Source organism: Rhinopithecus roxellana, chromosome 1 (genome assembly GCF_007565055.1).
Source record: "Rhinopithecus roxellana isolate Shanxi Qingling chromosome 1, ASM756505v1, whole genome shotgun sequence".
Lineage (NCBI taxonomy): Eukaryota > Metazoa > Chordata > Mammalia > Primates > Cercopithecidae > Rhinopithecus > Rhinopithecus roxellana.
Window position 1 is genome coordinate 15780114 of NC_044549.1, and position 18191 is coordinate 15798304.

General features: G+C 33.8%; 1 long non-coding RNA gene across 1 annotated transcript in view; it reads left to right on the top strand.

Moving 5' to 3' along the window:
- The first annotated feature begins 5851 nt into the window (after nucleotides 1-5851).
- LOC104657496 overlaps nucleotides 5852-18191 on the top strand; it is a 37640-nt gene continuing 25300 nt past the window's right edge. Inside the window, exon 1 of the long non-coding RNA XR_747286.1 lies at nucleotides 5852-5984. This is a non-coding gene — a long non-coding RNA (uncharacterized LOC104657496). The remainder of the gene's footprint in view (nucleotides 5985-18191) is intronic.

The window sequence follows — 18191 nt, forward strand, 5'->3', positions numbered from 1 at the left end:
ATTAATAAAAACTGAGCATCACCTTGAGACTAGTTTTGACCAACTCAAAGAGGAAGATTTGCAGTGAGAGTTTATGTGTCCTGTGCTTCACCTTTGATATAGGAGGGCTGAAACTCCACCCTAAGATCATGCTATAGCTGCAGTTTGTTGACCATGTGACCCATAAAGAGGCATGAAACTCAGTTGTGCATGTGCATGTCTCTTCTTTCATAAATATTCATGACTTCTCTCAGAGCTTATTAAATACGTATATTTGGCCATCCCACTCAGCATAAAATCCTGTTTTCTCTTTCCTGCACTGGAAGTGCTTGCTCTGGACTTCTACTAGAGGCTACACTTCCCAGCTTGCAGAGTGGCTAGCTTGCAGGGTACAATTCTTTAAGAGAAATATAAAGCTCTCCTTTCCAATTCTATAAACTTTGTGAGTCCTCAATTGACAAGAGCATTCCCAAATATTCCCTCCTATTCCTTATTACATTGTTATTATTCATTTTACTTGTCCATATACTATAATCCAAATCCAACACATTTTTACTATTATTTCTCCTTCGTTTTGAAGGATAATTTTCCTGTATGAAGCTCTCAAGGTTGACATTTTTCCTTTCAATACTTTAAAGGTTTCACTCCATTCTATTTTGTTTGCACAGTTTCTGATAAGAAGTTGGCTATGATTCTTATTTTTGTTCTTCTATAGGTAATATGTTTCATCCTATCTGACTTTTTCAAGATTTTTATCTTTGTCTTATGTGTTCTAAAGGTCAAATATGATATGTCTAGGTATGATTTTTTTAAAATGTATTCTGCTGAGGGTTTTCTAAGCTTCCTGGATCTGTGGTTTCGTGCCTGTCAATTTTTGAAAGTTCGTGACCATCGTTACTTTCTTTCATCGTATGAAATTTCACTTGTTCATGTGTTAATCATTTTATATCATCCCAGGGTCCTTAGATGCTCTTTGCTGATTTATTTTTCTCTTTGCATTTAAGTTTCAGAAGTTTCTATTGACTTTTCTTTAGGTTGTTTCTTCTGTCACTAGTGTAAAATCTACTGATGAGCCCATCAACGCCAAAGAAAGCCAAAGCCAAACAAAGCCATTCTTTTTCTTTTCTTTTCTTTCTTTTTTTTTTTTTTTTTTTTTTTTTGAGATGGAGTCTCGCTCTGTCACCCAGGCTGGAGTACAGTGGCACGATCTCAGCTCACCGCAAGCTCTGCTTCCTGGGTTCATGCCATTCTCCTGCCTCAGCCTCCCAAGCAGCTGGTACTACAGGCACCCACCACCACGCCAGGCTAACTTTTTTGTATCTTTAGTAGACGGGGTTTCACTGTGTTAGCCAGGATGGTCTCCATCTCCTGACCTTGTGATCTGCCCACCTCAGCCTCTCAAAGTGCTGGGATTACAGGCGTCAGCCACCGCGCCCGGCCAAAGCCATTCTTAATATCGTTTACAATTCTTTTTTTTTAATTTCTGAGATTACTTTTTAAATTCATTCTTAGAATTTTTATCCCTTTTCTTACACTATCCACCTGTTCTTTTGTATTTTCTGCTTTTTTTCTGATAGAGCCCTTAAAATAATAAGAGTGATTTGAAATTCCCTGTTTTACGATTTAAAAAATTACATCATTCCTGATTTTGGCTTTGATAATTACTTTGTCTCTTTAGGCTGTGTTTTCACTTCTGTTTTGACGTGGTTTGCAATATTTTGTTGAAAACTGGACACATTGTAGTGGGTGATAGAAACCAAGGTATGTCGATCACTAGTAGGAAGATTTATGTTAGTCAGACCAGGAATTGGACTGTGTTGCATATTTTCTGTAACTTATAAGCGTGAGACATTTTAAATTTCCCTAGTATCTTTGTTTTGTCTTCAGTCTTGACTTTGGGCTTTGCTTAAGACTTCTCAGAGAGAGTCTGCATCTTGCAGCTATTTAGGTTGCAACCCTCTATTACACTAGAGCTCTGTTGGTGTGGTGGTACATTGCAGGGACAGGGGGAAATGCTATAATATTATAATTAAATCTGTCTTTTAATGGACCTCTTCTTTGGGGCTTTCTTTCACAAGTGTGTCTTCAAAGGTAGTGCTCCCCCCCTGCCAACACCTTATTCCTTTCACAGGGTGCTGTGTCCCCTGTCTATTTCCTTAAAATTCAGACCACCATGGACTGTTTTTATTTCTTTCCTCACCCCTGTAGGTTAGACAGTAAGACTGGAAGAGCTTGTAGTGTGTAAATGGCCTTATGGCAAAGTGCCTCTGCCTGGATATTAAGACTGTGTTATGGAGGAGACTCAAGATGTGTTTCACAGTAATTGCTCTTCCTGTCCACCTGTCAGAACCATGAGGGGGCATTTATCAGATATTGTTTATGAGAACCAGTGGAGATTCCTGGAGTTAAACCTATGAAAGTATGAACCTGCTGCCAACATTACCTCTCCAGGAGTTTCTTGCTCTTACATGAGCCCACACTCTGCCCCAGTCATTCATCAAAATTATCATTTAAGTGTTTTTACCAGTTTGTGTCTCCAGCAACTTCTGGTCCAGGAAGCACGTTTAGAATGTGTCTGTCTGGGTTCACTTCACTCCAGATCCTAGGGTGGTGGTTTGTCTTGTGCCCTTAGTTCTCTGGTAGGTTCAAGAAAATTCTTTGAACTTCACATTTCATTTTTGTAAGGATGAGAATGATAAATTTGAAGTTCATTTCATGTTAGAACTGAAACTGGAAATATGTCATGCTTCCTGCAACTCTAGAGATTTTATATATGACATGTATATGAGCCAATTAACCTATAAAAAATGATAACAGTCTCTTGAAAACTAACCAATATAAAAACAAAGAAAGTGATGAAGAACAACCTAGTTACGTGTGTTATTTATATAGAAAAAAAGTTTAGGAGCACTTGCTGTGTGATATCAACTTTATTCTGGACAATATATTTGATAATTTTATAACTAAGAGAAAGCATGAAATACTTATGCACATGGAATCTATAGTGATATATATTCCAAAGCTTTCCTTTATTATTTACATGATTTCAAGTTAAATTTGTTTTCCCACTTTACAGTTTTCGTTGTTTCACTCGATATTAAAAATTTAGTACCTGCAGAAAAGGTACAATATTTTGATGTGTGCAAATTTGTAAAAAGTGTTTATCACTGAATTACCATTTTTCAATTTTCTAAAATAAGTGTGCATTTTACATTTTTCATAACCATATAATTACGTATTTAAAGTACATTTAGAATTGATGTTATAAACTATGCCAACTTTTTTGATATTTCTCATGTGTAGCCAAGCTAATGCTGGTGGTTTCATCTTCCAAACTTTACCCCCACTTACTTAACTGACATACAAATAGCACTTTTATAACAACAAATTCTTTTGGTACCCTCTATTGCAGATTATGATAACTTTCGGTGTGGCTACTGCCATTGAAATGAAAATATAAGAGAGGAAATTCTGAAACTTTTTAGGGAAAGAATTATAATCCTTTTCTTTGTACATCACAATTAATAGTGAAAATTAAAGGTAGGCTTTGTCTGAGATCCTACTTATGAATAATGGAAGTAATGATTATCAGCATAATTTTTTAACATCTTAAAATGTTTTAGACATTATTCAAATCATGGTAGAAGTAACATTACCTCATTATGTCTCTACTATCTTGTTTTGAGTAAAGGTACATTTATAAACCCCATTTTGCATATGAGGAAATTGACACACAGGAAGACACATGGCTAGTGGTAGGCATCAGGTGTAGAAAATACGTCTTGAGATTTTGCTCTATTAACCACTGTACTACACCACCTCTGGTGAACACCAACAGGAAAAAAAAAATGGGCAATATGTTATACCCACCTTTGAGAAGGGACTAAATTTGAAACTTTTAGATGTGAACATGGTAGAGTATGGAGTAAGGAAAACATAAATTCTAAAGAGTTAATTTTAGGAGACAAATAGAGTTTTGGAATCACAAAAACTGAAAATTATTCTTCTCTAAAGTCTTTGTGACAAACAAGATGTGAAAGATACAGAATTGAAGTGTTTTAACTATCTAGTGCTGGATCATAAAGAATAACAAACTTAGTAGCTTGGACAAAGACAGCTCATTATTTTTCACAATTCTGAGGACTAACTTGGTTTCTCTACTTCATATATTATTGACTTGGGAGTAGCAGTGTCTGAATGGTCCAAAATGGACTGGCGTGCCATTTCTGACTGGCAGTTAGTGCTGGTTATCATCTGGGAGGTCAGGGAGCAATATTAGCCAGAGAGGCTTGTTTTTGTCTCCGCTTGGCCTTTCCAGGTGGCTTGGGATTTTTCCATTTTTGGCATGGTTTCTCATTTCAATGGCTAGGTTAAAAACAACCTCACATCAGTGGCTTAAAACAACAGTCTTGGTAGTTGGCTTACAATTCTAAAATTTAGATAAAGACTAGTGGGAGAAATTCATCTTTGTTCCAGGTTGAACCACCTAGGATTGTTAATTTGGAACTGGAGGATCCACTTCAAAAGAGCCTTACTCAGAAGTCTAGCAAATTAGCGCTATCACCCGGGGCTGAAACAAGAGCCTCAGTTCTCCTTCAAGGAGCCTCTCCATGTGGTGAGTTTGAACTTGGACATGCAGAACAGTGTTTCTGAGTAGTCACCTATTTACACGGCAACTGACTGCCCCCGTCTTCAAAAGCAAAACTGCAAGACATCCTTCAAGTCTTTGACAAAATGTGTGTTCAATGTCCTTGTTCAATTGTGTTGCCTTATCTTCTTATTTGTGAGGAATAAATGTGTTTCACACAGATTAGTTTTCAAATCAATGTTTTAACAATATTCTTCCCAGTCTCTGGCTTGTGATTTCTTGTCTTTTTCATTGTTTTTTTTTTTTTTTTTTTTCAATATTCTTGAATTATAATTAACAGAATAAACTGCATAATTTAAATTGACATATGAATACACCTGTGAAATCATCATCACAATTAAGAATATGAACATATTCATCCCTTCTCCACTTTCTTCATCATGTCATTCCTGTGCTTCCCCTCCCAAGGCAATCATTGATCTTTCTCTGTCCCTATAGTTTCTGTTGCTTTTTCATGATCATGTTTTTTCTTTTTACTAATATGTTCAAATAAATTACTTTTTTAATTGCTAAATTAACCTTGCATTCCTGAGAAAAACACCACTGGGTCATGTTGTATTATATCTTCTTTTTTTAATATGTTGCTGGATTTGAATTTTTAATGTTTAAAAAAAGTTCACACATATTCTTGAAGAACATACTGCATAGCATTTTCCTTTTATTTGCCTGTTTAAAATATTGAGGTAATTCAGCCTTTTAAGAAGTGTTCCCATGTCTTCTAATTTCCGAAAGAGTTTATGCAGAATTATTTTATATCTTCCACCAATGTTTAGTGGAATTTAGTATTAAAGGCTTCTGGGTGAAGAATTTACTTTGTGGGGATATGATTAGCTATGGGTATTTCAAATTGTGCATTTAGCTGAAGCTTTTGGAAAAACTTGAATAAAATCATTTATAATATTCTCTTATCATTTTAATATCTGTTGATTTTAAAGTGATAAATCTCCCTTATTTCTGATATTAGTAATTTATATATTTTTTGTAATCAGTATGGATAGATCAATTTCATTATTCTTTAAAAATTGGAATATGAGTTTATCAATGTATGTGCTATTTTTAAATATTTTATTGATTACTAATATGATTACTAATATTTATTACTTTCATCTTTTTGTTTATTTAGAAGTTTAGTTCTTTTTTGTTCTTATGGTAGAAAGTTTGAATATTAATTTGAAAACTTTTTTGTTTCGCAATATTAGCCTTAAATGTTTTGCCTTTTCCACTCAGCACTCATTAGGTGAATAAACAATATCCCCTATACCTATAGAGTGGAGTACCGCCCAGCATCCTCTCATACACAAAGAAAGAACAAATTGCTGATACACGCACAAGTCCGTCAGTCTCAAAAATCGTCATGGTAGGTAACTGGTAGAAATCAGACTTAAACGATTTCATGATTGAATTTATAGAAAATATCCCAAAGGTATGAAATTATAGAAAAAAAAACAGATCTATGTTTAACTGGGATCAGGGTTGAGAGTGAAGAGGATTAGTTTTTGAGTTCTTTTTGTTTTTGGCTATTGTATACTCCTTTATGCTACCATAAACACTCAAATACATATAATCATTCAAGTGCAAATAGAAATAGTATATGGCTATTATATACTAGGATGAACGTCTAAATACCAGAGTGTTTGTAGATACATTTTTACTTTAGAGTAGAAGCCTAGAAATGTAACTTGGGTCATATGTTAAGGATGTATTTAACTTTAGGAAAAACGCTCAAACTGTTTTCAATTTAACAGCACTATTTTACTTTCCCGTTGGTAATGCATCGATTCTACATTGAAAACCCTATCCTTGTTTGTCTTTTCAAATAAAGCTATTTTATTGAGTGTGTACTGATATGCCAAGATAGATTTAACTTGCAGTTTTCTAATAACAAATGACAGTTACATATTTTATGTGCTTATTAGTCACTTCTTCTGTGAAATTATTTTCAAATATTTCTGCTCTTTTTATTGGGCTACTGACTTTCTTCTTAGAAATCCGTGAAGGGACTCTTTTTAGAACTGGAGAAGATGCCTTTCTCAATGATAAATGATTTGCAAATGTATCTTCTAACATACGGCTTTCTCTTTCATTTTCTTTATGGTATCTCTTAAGGAAGATTATAATAGTGATGAAGCCCAGTTTACCAATATTTACTTTTATAATTTTTGAATTCTTGTTCTAATAAACTCTTATATACCCAAAAGTACCAAAAACTTCTTATGTTTTCTTTTTTTTTAATTTTTTTTTTTTTAATTTTTTTGAGATGAAGTCTCACTCTACCACCCAGCCTGCTAGAGTGCAGTGGTGTGATCTCGGCTCACTGCCAACTCTGTCTCCCCACTTCAAGTGATTCTCCTGCCTCAGCCTCCCAAGGAGCTGGGATTACAGGCACGCACTACCACCCCCAGCTGCTTTTTTTATTTTTAGTAGAGATGGGGTTTCACCATGTTGGCCAGACTGGTCTGGAACTCCTGACCCCAGGTGATCCTCCTGCCTTGGCCTCCCAAAGTGCTGGGATTAAAGATGTGAGCCACTGCGCCCAGCCTTCCTATGATTTATTCTAAAAGTTCTGCAATGTGTTATATTATCTATAGATTTGTTATCTAGATGTAAAATGTGCGGATAGTTGAAGAAAAGTCAAGGTAGATTTTTTTTAAATAAATATTCTTTAATTTTACCACTATTTCTGGAGAAACAATACCCTTTAGCAATGGTATTACTTCGTTAAAAAATTTTTACCATTAAGTGTGGGTTTATCTCTAGATTCTCAATTCTGTTCTATTGCTGTACCAATGTCTATCTTTATGCAATTAAAATAATATCTTGGTTTCTATAAATTTTTGATAACTCTTAAAGTAGATAAAGTTAATCTTCCTACTATGTTATTTCTAAAACTGTCTTGGGTATTTCTGATTTTTCAAGTTCATATACATTTTACAACTACCTTTTCAAAATCTACACCAAAAAAAAAAAAAACCTCCTAAGATTTTTATTGGAATTACACCGGATCTGCAAATGAATGTAAATGAAAATGCCATGATAATGATTTTTCTTCTCCAGTCCTTGAACATGATATCTCTATATATTTCAGCTTTCTTTAATTTGTCAGCAATGTTTTATAGTTCTCAGTGATTACATTTTGAAAAAATAAACATTTTTAGATTCATCACAAATCGTTTTTAAATTGTTTGACATTATTGTTGATTATTTTTTTCAAGTTGCCTTTTTGGATTATGTAGTGTTAGTAGAAAGGAATGGTTTTGATTTTTTATATTGTTATTGTATTCTTAAAACTTTGCTAAATTCACTTATGTTTATTGGTAGCTACTTTTCAAGATTATGAAAGAGTTATCAGTGGTCAAAGATACAATAATTTGAACAACAAAATAGGTCAATTAGTATTGAATTATAACTCAAAGTACACAATAAACATTCATAAGTGCATAGTAACATAGCAAATGATTGAATACATTTTTTAAATGAAGGAAATTTGACAGGCTGCCAGAGAAAATATGCAGATGGCAAATAAGTATACAAAAAGATGCTTAATGTTATGTCATTAGAACGTTGTAAATTAAAACAGATACTACTACACAGCTATTAAAATGGTTAAAATCAAAAATTTTAAAAGCACCAAATGCTGATGATGTGGAGCAACTAGAGCTTTCACCTGTTGCTGGAAGAAATACGAAGTGATACAGTTACTTTAGAAGAAAGTTCAGCAGTTTCTTACAAAGCTAAACATAGGCTTACAATATGATACAGCAATTATGCTCTTTGATATTTACTCAAAGGAGTTGAAAATTTATATCCACCCAAAAACCTGCATGCACAAGTTTTAGCAGCTTGATTCATAACTGGCAAAAAAGGAAGCAAACAAGGTGTCTTTCAATAGATGAATAGATCAATAAATGTGACATACCCATCCAATGGAATATTATTCAGCTGTAAAAATGTACTTATCAAGCTATGAAAGAACATGGAGAAACTATAAATTCATATGACTAAAATGAAAGCAGCCAGTGTGAAAGCTCTTGTGATTGTTAGTTTTACGTGTCAACATGACTTGGGCAAGAGGTGCCCGGATATTTGGATAACATTATTCTGGGAGTGCTTGGGAGGTGTTTCTAGATGAGATTAACATTTGATTTGGTAAAGTAGGTTGCCCTCCTCATTGTAGGAGGGCCTCATCCAAACTGTTTAAAGCCAAAATAGAATGAAAAGGCAAAGAGAAAATTATCTTTCTCTGCCTGACTGTCTTTGAGTGTGGACAATCATTCTTCTGCTACTTTTAGACTCTGATTTGTGCTTGAACTAGAACTCACACTATTGGTTCTCCTGAGTTTTCAGCTTGTCAACTGCAGATCTTGGTACTTCTCAGCATGTATAATTGCATGAGCTATTTTTTTTAAATAATCTCTATCTGTCTCTCTCTCTCTCGTGTGTGTGTGTGTGTGTGTGTGTATACATATGTGTGTGTGTGTATACATATATGTGTGTGTGTATACATATGTGTGTGTATACATATATGTGTGTGTGTATACATATGTGTGTGTGTGTGTATACATATATGTGTGTGTGTGTGTATACATATATGCGTGCGTGTGTGTGTGTGTATATATATATATACAAATTGTTTTTGTTTCTCTGGAGAACCCAGGCTAATAAGAGTCATCAGTGAACAACCAGTCCTGGATGTGTTATCAGGTGAGCTTTGGAGTTTAAGCAGAATGTTTAAAATTATTACTTAGTTAGATAGTTAGCCCACTCCCTTTTTGTGGTCAAAAGTCAAAACCAGACTTCCAGGGGCTTATATAAATAACTGAGCTTTCCAAGAATATGTAGATTTACCCTGCACATACTGTATGAGTCCATGTATAAAATTTCAAAAGTATGTTCAATTATACTATATATTATCTATGTACTCCACATGATGGATACATATGCATGGTAAAAGTATAGGGAAAAACAATTAAATAATATACACAATATTCAGAATAGTTATTAGTTTCTCAGAGAAAGAAAGTGATTGGGATTTGGGGCAAGAACATGTGAGTTTGCCAAGATATAGGTTACAATTAATTTCTTAACCTGTGTGGTAGACACAGGTGTGTTTCTTTTATAATTTGTCAATACATTCTACAGATATTCTACAGATAGCCTAATGTTCTTGGACTTATTTTCCATGTTCTCTTCTAAGTGTTTTTTATATAACTCCTTACATCCATATAAAGACTGAAAGAAGTAGTTGCTTCTGTTACGCTCATGCTACCAGTGCAGAAGCTGCAGTGTAGTGAGGCTAAGTCAACTTCCTGGTATTACACCTCTACTAAGTGACTAAGGTTGTGTTCAAACCCATGTAATTTGGCTCCAGAGCCTCCACACCAAACTATTACATTATGTATAATATAAAGAATGACTACAAAATAAACAAGACTCAAATAAACAAATGCCTAGGTTTATATTAATGTTGGAATCTGTTTAAGTGCTACAAATATACAAGGTTTGTAGCAGCGGACTAAGGACCTCAGGGGTTTCTTCACAAGACAGTATTTCATGCAGTTTCCAATGGTTTATCTGGAGATAGTTCGCAATATGTGATTGAAAGAAAAAAAAAAGCTGTTCTTAACTTTCTGTGTTCTTAACTTTCTGTGAGGTAACAGTAAAATAGCAGTTTTCAGATATCAGCATTCTGTTAGTGCACATTACAAACAAGCACAAAAGAACCATGGAAGATAGTTTCTTTCATGATATGTAGGTCCTATTCATTTTACACAATTCTGCTTACCACAGGAAAGTGAGACATAGTTCTATTGTCTATGTGGATGGAAATTGCTGCTTTATGTTCAGACTTTGTGTCATACATATATATTTCTATATCCTGTAAATGTATATATGTGTATACGCAAACACGTGTGAATATACATACAGTATACATGTAAATGTATGAACATGCATTTTGTTTTGTTTGCTCAAAAATGCAACCAATTTATTTAATTTATTTAGATAAAGTGCTATTTCTTATTATTTTTTAGTGGTAGAAAGGCAGTAGGTCAGAGTAGAAAAAGAAAAATGTAGGTGTGGCAAGTTAGTCTCTAGAGTCAGAGAGAGTTTTTAAAATGCCAACGTGTTTTGTGTTATCTTGAGTAACTCGCCTAAATTATCTACCATTTTTATCTCATGTGTAAAATAAACATTTAACTATTTTAGTGGTGGTGTAAGAATTAAAATACACAATAGACATCTATTACCTAACAGTTTCTCTTTAACCTTCAATATAAGTTAATTTCATTCCCTGTATACTGATTCTACTGAATCCTTTTTCCTGAAAATATTTAAATGCTCTCGTATATATTTTTCTTTGCTCTGAATAACTTAAAACGTTCTAAATGATAATCACTTCCTATTATGCCACCCAGTATGTCAATGAAAATGATTAAATCCCAAGAAGGAAGCCATCTTCAGTTTGGAATTTCTGTGGACTGATAACTTCTGAGTTTGTCTCACTAAATAGTGTACTTCACCTTTATAAAATGAAGTAGGTATTATATTTTACAGAATTTTATGGACAGAGTTTATAACTAATCCAATTAGATTAAAAAATACGTATATAGAGAAACATTTCAAAAAACAATAAAATACCAGTGAGTCTAAATAATAAGCATTTTATATGTCAAACAAATAAGAAAAATAAAATTATAATTAATAATGTAGTAAACAGTATATTTTATCCATAAATATGTGATGGGTGTGGGGTACCCACATATTTAGGAACAAAGGTGTTTCAATGTATCACTTGGAAAAACACATTTGCCACTCAACTCTAACATATGCTGAGGGAGGGAAAAATCATGTAGAGGATTTTTTTAGTTTCACTTATATTTGAGAACTTGATTGCAAGTAAATTTTACAGAAGGATAACTGCTAAAAACAACTGTGGAAAACTACCATGGGTTGTCATGTTTGGAGATGATTGTCATATCACTTAAGTCTTACAAGCTGTTTTTTTTACACATTTTATTAAGAGTGCTGGAGGAAGAAAAGGTATCATACCACTTCATCTGTAACTTCACCCATTTTTTATGATATTAACTTACACTGACAGGAAAAGTTTAGATTTATATATAAGTATACATATTTTGTCTGTTAATCAGTGCAATGATGACAACTTTGGAGCCACATAGCGGGGTTTTCTTTTTTAATTTGTATTTAAATGGCAATTTTAAGTCATACTTGATTTGTCTTGAACTAAAAGTATTGAGCTAAGCAATATAGTCACAAAAATACATGGACTGCTACATAAAACATTTTGTTTTGCCCACATTAATAATAATTTAATAACAAAAAGTCATTCATTAGTTCTCACAAAGTACCCTTTACATAAAGCAACAGGCTGAAATATTTTGTTTAGTTAAATCAGTTTATAAATTGATATGGTCTAAAATTATCTCACTATAATTTACCATCTGGACAAAAATTCAAACTTCATCTGTAAGATCAGAAAGCAATTGATACTTTTTATACACCACTTGTTAATGGAAAGGGGCATGCAGACAGCAATATCCCTACACTATAGCTATTCATTAGAGACAGTCGTACGAAAAAGGAAAAGTGCCTCTGGAAGAGATCTATTTTATAAATCCTAGCAAACAACTTATTTTAAAATGGTAAAATGGCATAAAAAATTTGGACTAATTCAATTATTTGAAATTATGCAAGACATAAAGCAGTAACATTAAGATTAAATTTTTCTCTAATATTTCTAATGAGCACTTTTAAACTATTGGCATGCACAATGGGAAGCGCTTTATATGGCTGTATTCGGTCTTCATGACAACCGTAAGTGTTAAACGTTATAAATCGTAATTTACAAATAAAGAAGCATAGCCAAGAAAAAAAAAGAAAGAAAAACAGAAGTCAGTAATGTTAAGGGAATTAATTACATTCTTGCTAACAGTAAGTGCATATGCACTATTCAAACCTGTAACTGCTGAATTGCAAGAGCCTTGCTGACACATTTCATCTAGACGACCCGTTGGAGCAGTAGTGAAAGTAGAGGTGAGAGTACACCACAGAAGATTTCCTCAAGCTTCTTCAGGGTACGCAGAGTCCAAGTCACTCATTGTATGGTTGAATTCATCCCATTGATTGCCGGGGGTAAAGGCTTATTTTGCACTTTTTTAATGTATAAAATTGTCATCACCACGTGATTAAAATATAAATTCCAAATTCCTACATAAACAATAGATATCAAAGCCCTTAAAGCTCTATCAACCAGCTTCCCTCACTTTTCCAGGATCCTACTGCACAAATTAATCCTAAGAATAAAGTGGAACAAGCTTCCCATTAACTTTCTCCATGTAAAATACTGCAGGATTTGTAATCTTAGGCTACACAATAAATGGTTTTTCAGGGTTTCTGTAACAGCACACCATGATAACTAAATTAGGTTTATCTCATTTTGAGGACTAATTTAAAACCGAATTCCTGCAAAAGCTGTTAATTACTCAAAATTATTGGCAGTTGTACTGAAGGGCATTTTTGTGGACATAATATTTGTGGATACAAGTCACTCATAAGTTTTGACTCCACCATAATAATCAGTCTATGACAATATTGATTGATGCTAGGACTTTTCATATAAAAGAAAATTGTGCACAATTTTTTTGTAAAAGTAAAGGAATCATAAAGTCCTTAATTTTACATTAAAGATAACTAATTTAAAGCCACTCACAGATTATAATTATCTGAGCCAAAAATGTACATTTAAATAATGAATTATTCTTTTCTTTTTATAGACATTATAACAAAATTGAGACAATATATAAGACATATTATACATATTAAATATAAAACTTACTAAAGATATTAAATTATTCCTTAATATGCAATAATGCCTTGATATAATATATTAAATAGTGCATCATTTTACATGGATATTGCTGTGGTTGAATCAATAATATCAGTTTAGAAAACACAATGATGAAAAAATCCTCTGGGCAACACAGGTAGTGTCTTACTTTATTTTGCAGTAATCTCAATGCTCCTTTTCATCTAACATGGTTGATTAAAAGTTACAACCTCAAAAAAAGCCAGTGGAATGCTCACTGGAATTTTCTGCTTCACAGCACTAGTCAATTAGCTATGTGTTGTTCACTGTTTGAAAGCAAGTTGAAATGTGTCCTGGCAAATTATTGAACAAATGTTCCAGATGACTAAAGCATTCATCCTTTCCAAACTAGACTATGCAATCCTTTTATACTGAGGTTCGTATCAAGCGCTTAGCCTCTAGAAAATCACGTAAGCTCTCCTTGAAATGCCCTAAAATATAATTTTTATAAACGAAAGATCATAGACACTCAAGAGGAAAAGGCATGTTACATTATAATTAAAAAGGAATTTCAAATGCACAGAAAGAACCTTGATGAACTCATTAGTTGTAAAGGTTGAGAGAAAGTGCTGTGCCTCTTAACTGTCGTAGTATAGGGTAAATATAAATTTTGCATGTGTTTTATTAAAAAGAAAAAGAGACATTCATGTTCTCCTTCCTGTCATGATCTAAGTTTATACCTGAAAAAGCTGAACAGACACCTGATACACCCAATTTTTCTTGGCTTTCACTTTTAAAAAACATTTTCATGGTGAGTGTTTTTGCTTCTTTGCCATTTCACTTACCTCTAGTTTATTTTACTTGTTAATGGAGAGCACTGTGTTGATGAGCTATTTTATTCACAGATAAGTGCCTCAAAAATGTGACTTCAACAAAGAAGTGAATCAAAATAAGTGCCACAATTTATAGTGCTTAAGTTAAAACTTCTTAGGATATAAACTTGTTTGCATTCTCATTGAGAATGATCGAGACTTTCTCCCCACTGCAATAGAGAAAGAGAAAACCTCAGGGAAAAAAATGAAAGGAAAGAGATCTAGCAAGACCCATATATTTTCTGATTTCTTTTGGGAATGGAAATAAAAGTGAAATGTTAAGCATATCTCTGACCATGGAAACAGTTCAACCTTTCACAAGAAACATTTCCCAAGACCAGTAATTTCTTTCTAGTATTTATTAACTAATGGATACAGTATTAAAGATCGAGAAGTAAAATGAGAGTGAAATATATTTAAACTAGCTGACACTGTATGTAACAATTAATTTTGACCATATTCTTCCTTTCTTCCTTAGAACTATTTGGTGGCATCTTTACAAAAACAGTCATGAGGCCAGATTTTTGAGCAGGCAAAACATGTTCTAAAAATCTGTGGAAGCCATTTCAAATATCCTCTCTTCTCAGTGTACGTGCGTGTCTTCTAACTAGAAATAATTTTTATTCTACAGATTGAAATTTTGATTTCTGTTAATATTCAGATATCTTTAGTGTGGTATACCATTAGGTATTTATAATTAACTACGTACTTTAGAATAGTTTTAGATTTATAGAACGTTGACTATCACAATCATCTAGAGAATTTTCATATACCCCACATTAGTAAGGCTTATTTGCCACAATTAATGAACCAATGTTGATATAGGACAATTTGTTAAAGTTTATACTTTATTCAGATTTCTTCCATTTTCTCCAAAGAAGTTTAGTCTTTTCTGCCTTATCGATTTATTGAATAATTTATGTATATCAGTATGAATTCACTTTATTTATGTTATATTTTGTGTTTTAATTCAATACTACTTTTTATTATTTTTACTTAAGTTGTTTTAGCTTTGACCATTGGGAGCCCTTTCAGTTGGTCTCTGTGTCCCTTTGACAAATTCTCATTATTCTTGTGTTTTTGTTTAGCTTATTTGTTTTTAGCACTTTTCTACTTTCTGATTCTAAAAGATGATTCCGATTATCTTGCGTATTTTGGACATGCATATCCATGTTCCAGCAGGTAGTTAACCTCGGTATGAAATATGAGAATTAGTTCAAAATTAATTACATTATATATAGATAAGATACTTAAGAACCTTGGTGTACCTTAATTAAGAAAGCATATATATATATATACACACACACACACATATACACACACACACATATATATATATAGGATGAAATGTGTTAAAAATGGAAAATGACCTATATAACATAATAACAACCCTGGGATGGGTTAAATTGTCTCTAGCAGAAAGATAGTCTTAAACCTCATACATGTGAATGTGACCTTATTTGGATATTTTTGGAGATGTAGTCAAGTTAAGATGAAGTTGTACCGAATTAGGATGGCCTCTAATAATAGCTGGTGTCCTTATAAGAGAGAGAAGCACAGTTATTGTATTAGTAAGGGTTTTTCAGAGAAACAGAAGAAACAGGTACACATAGAGAGAGAGAGAAAGATACAGATGTATAAGAGGGGATTTATGAAGGAAAGTGATTCATGCGATTCTGAAAGATGAAAAGTCCCAGGACAGGCTGTCTGCAAGCTGGAGGCCCAAGGTTGCTGGTAATGTGTTTCAGCCCAAGTCTGAAAGTGTTAGAACCTGGGAAGCTGATGTAAAAACTCTCAGTCTCAGGACAGAGTATTGAGAATTTCGGGGGCTAGGGGACGCTCGTGCAAGTCCAAAGGCCAGAGGTCCTAGAGTTCTGATGTCCAAGGGAATGAGAAATAAGGTGCCCCAGCTCCAAGATAGAGAAAGAGAAAGGATTCACCTTTTCTCTGACTTTTCTTTCTATCCAGGAACTCAGATGTTTGAATGGTGCTAGCCAATATTGAGGGGAATCTTCCACACTGAATCCACTGATTCATATGCCATTCTCCTCTGGAAACCCCCTCACAGACACATCCAGAAATAATGCTTTACCAATTCTCTAAGTATTCCTTAATTCAGTCAAGGTGACACTTAAAATTAACCATCACCGACACATAGACACACAGAGAAAAGGCAGCCTTGTGAAGATGGAGTAAGAGATTAGAGTTACGCTGCCACAAACCAAGGAATACCTGGGGCTATTGGAGTTGGAAGAGGCAAAGGAGAATCCGCTCCTACAGACCTCATGGGAGGCTCTGCCAACACCTTAATTTCAGACTTCTGTCCTTTAGACTGGTAAGAGAATAAATTTCTGTGGGTTTAAGCCACTCAGTTTGGAGTAGATTGTTATGGCAGCCCTAAAATTTAATGGAATTATTAGAAATAAAATTTAGTGCAAAATTCAAAATACTACATTTAGTATCTCGTGGATAAACATATATTAAAATGACCATAACATCTTCTACTAAAATGCATTGTTAGAAAACATTTATTTGGTTTGTACTCAGTGCTAGATTCTCTTCCAGGCATTTTGCATGGATTATTTTATAGTAATTCTGTGAGATGCAACAGTTAATATTCCCATTTTTCAGATTTACAAACTAAAACATAACACAGTTAACTGGCTAACGTAGGTAATAAGTATCAGAGTCAGAATTTGAAATTTGATTCTGGGATACTTGACACCTCAACACTCTCCTCTGTCAACCCCATCACCTTTATGTCTGTACCCAGGTTTACTCCTTGTCTCTGTCTCAGCTCCCTCATCAATCACTGTATCCTCTCCCTCTCTCTGCCTTATTCTCTCTTTCTTTCATTGTCTGTTTATGTCTTATCTCTGTTTTCTTTTCCTGTAAAATGCTCAATTTTATGCTTTAAAGATAACACACCTCTAGTATTTAAATATCCGTGGATTATTCACATAAAATGTTCATATGAAGCCAAAATGAAGCCCTCAAAAAAATGACTGAGGTTTCATATGTTGCCTTATCTGACTGCAGTGCAAGAAAACAATACTAAAAATAACTTTTATACTTTTGAGGCTTTAAAAAATTGTTTGCTTGTAGAAAATAGTCATAAAGGACTGGTGAAGAGTAATAAATCAAACAAAATTTCAGACTATTTAGAAAAATCTTCAAGTACTAGACATCAAAACCTTTGATAAATGCCAAGGGATATTTTCAGAGATAAAATCAGAGCTTTAAATGCTTTTGTTATTAAGAAACACAAATCATAAGAATAACTTAACTATGTTCAGCTTAATAAACTTGTTAAGGATTGGAGGAAAAGCAATCGTTTATCAGTGAAACAGATTAGAAAGCAGATCACACAGTTGATATTTATTACTTTGATGGGGATTTATTGTTGCGTGTGGAGCTGTACCACACAAAGGATGTTGCATTCACCTCAGCCTTACAAACTGGCAAGCTGTGGTACCATCCTTGGCCCAAACTTGTAACAGGAGAGAGTGGTAGCAAAGAAAAATCATGTCAGAAAGATTTGTGTGGGTAAGCTATCCACAGCTATCCAATAGTTTCTACCTGGAGGGAGCTGAGGAAATATGAAGCTCAGCCTCACTCTCTTCCTTCTATAAAATCAAAACAAAACAAACCAACAAAAAAATGTTTATTTTCTTCTGGATCTCCTACCTGAGATGCTTAGTGGCCCAACCTAACCTGGAATGAAAAATATGGAACCCACTGATGCACCCATTACAAGTGAGCCACTGGGAGAGGCCGGTGCCAAAAGATAGGGAATGGATTTGGAGGGGAAAGTGAATTGCTAGATATAATTGAATGAACAATGTCTCTAAATTCTGACTGGTATATG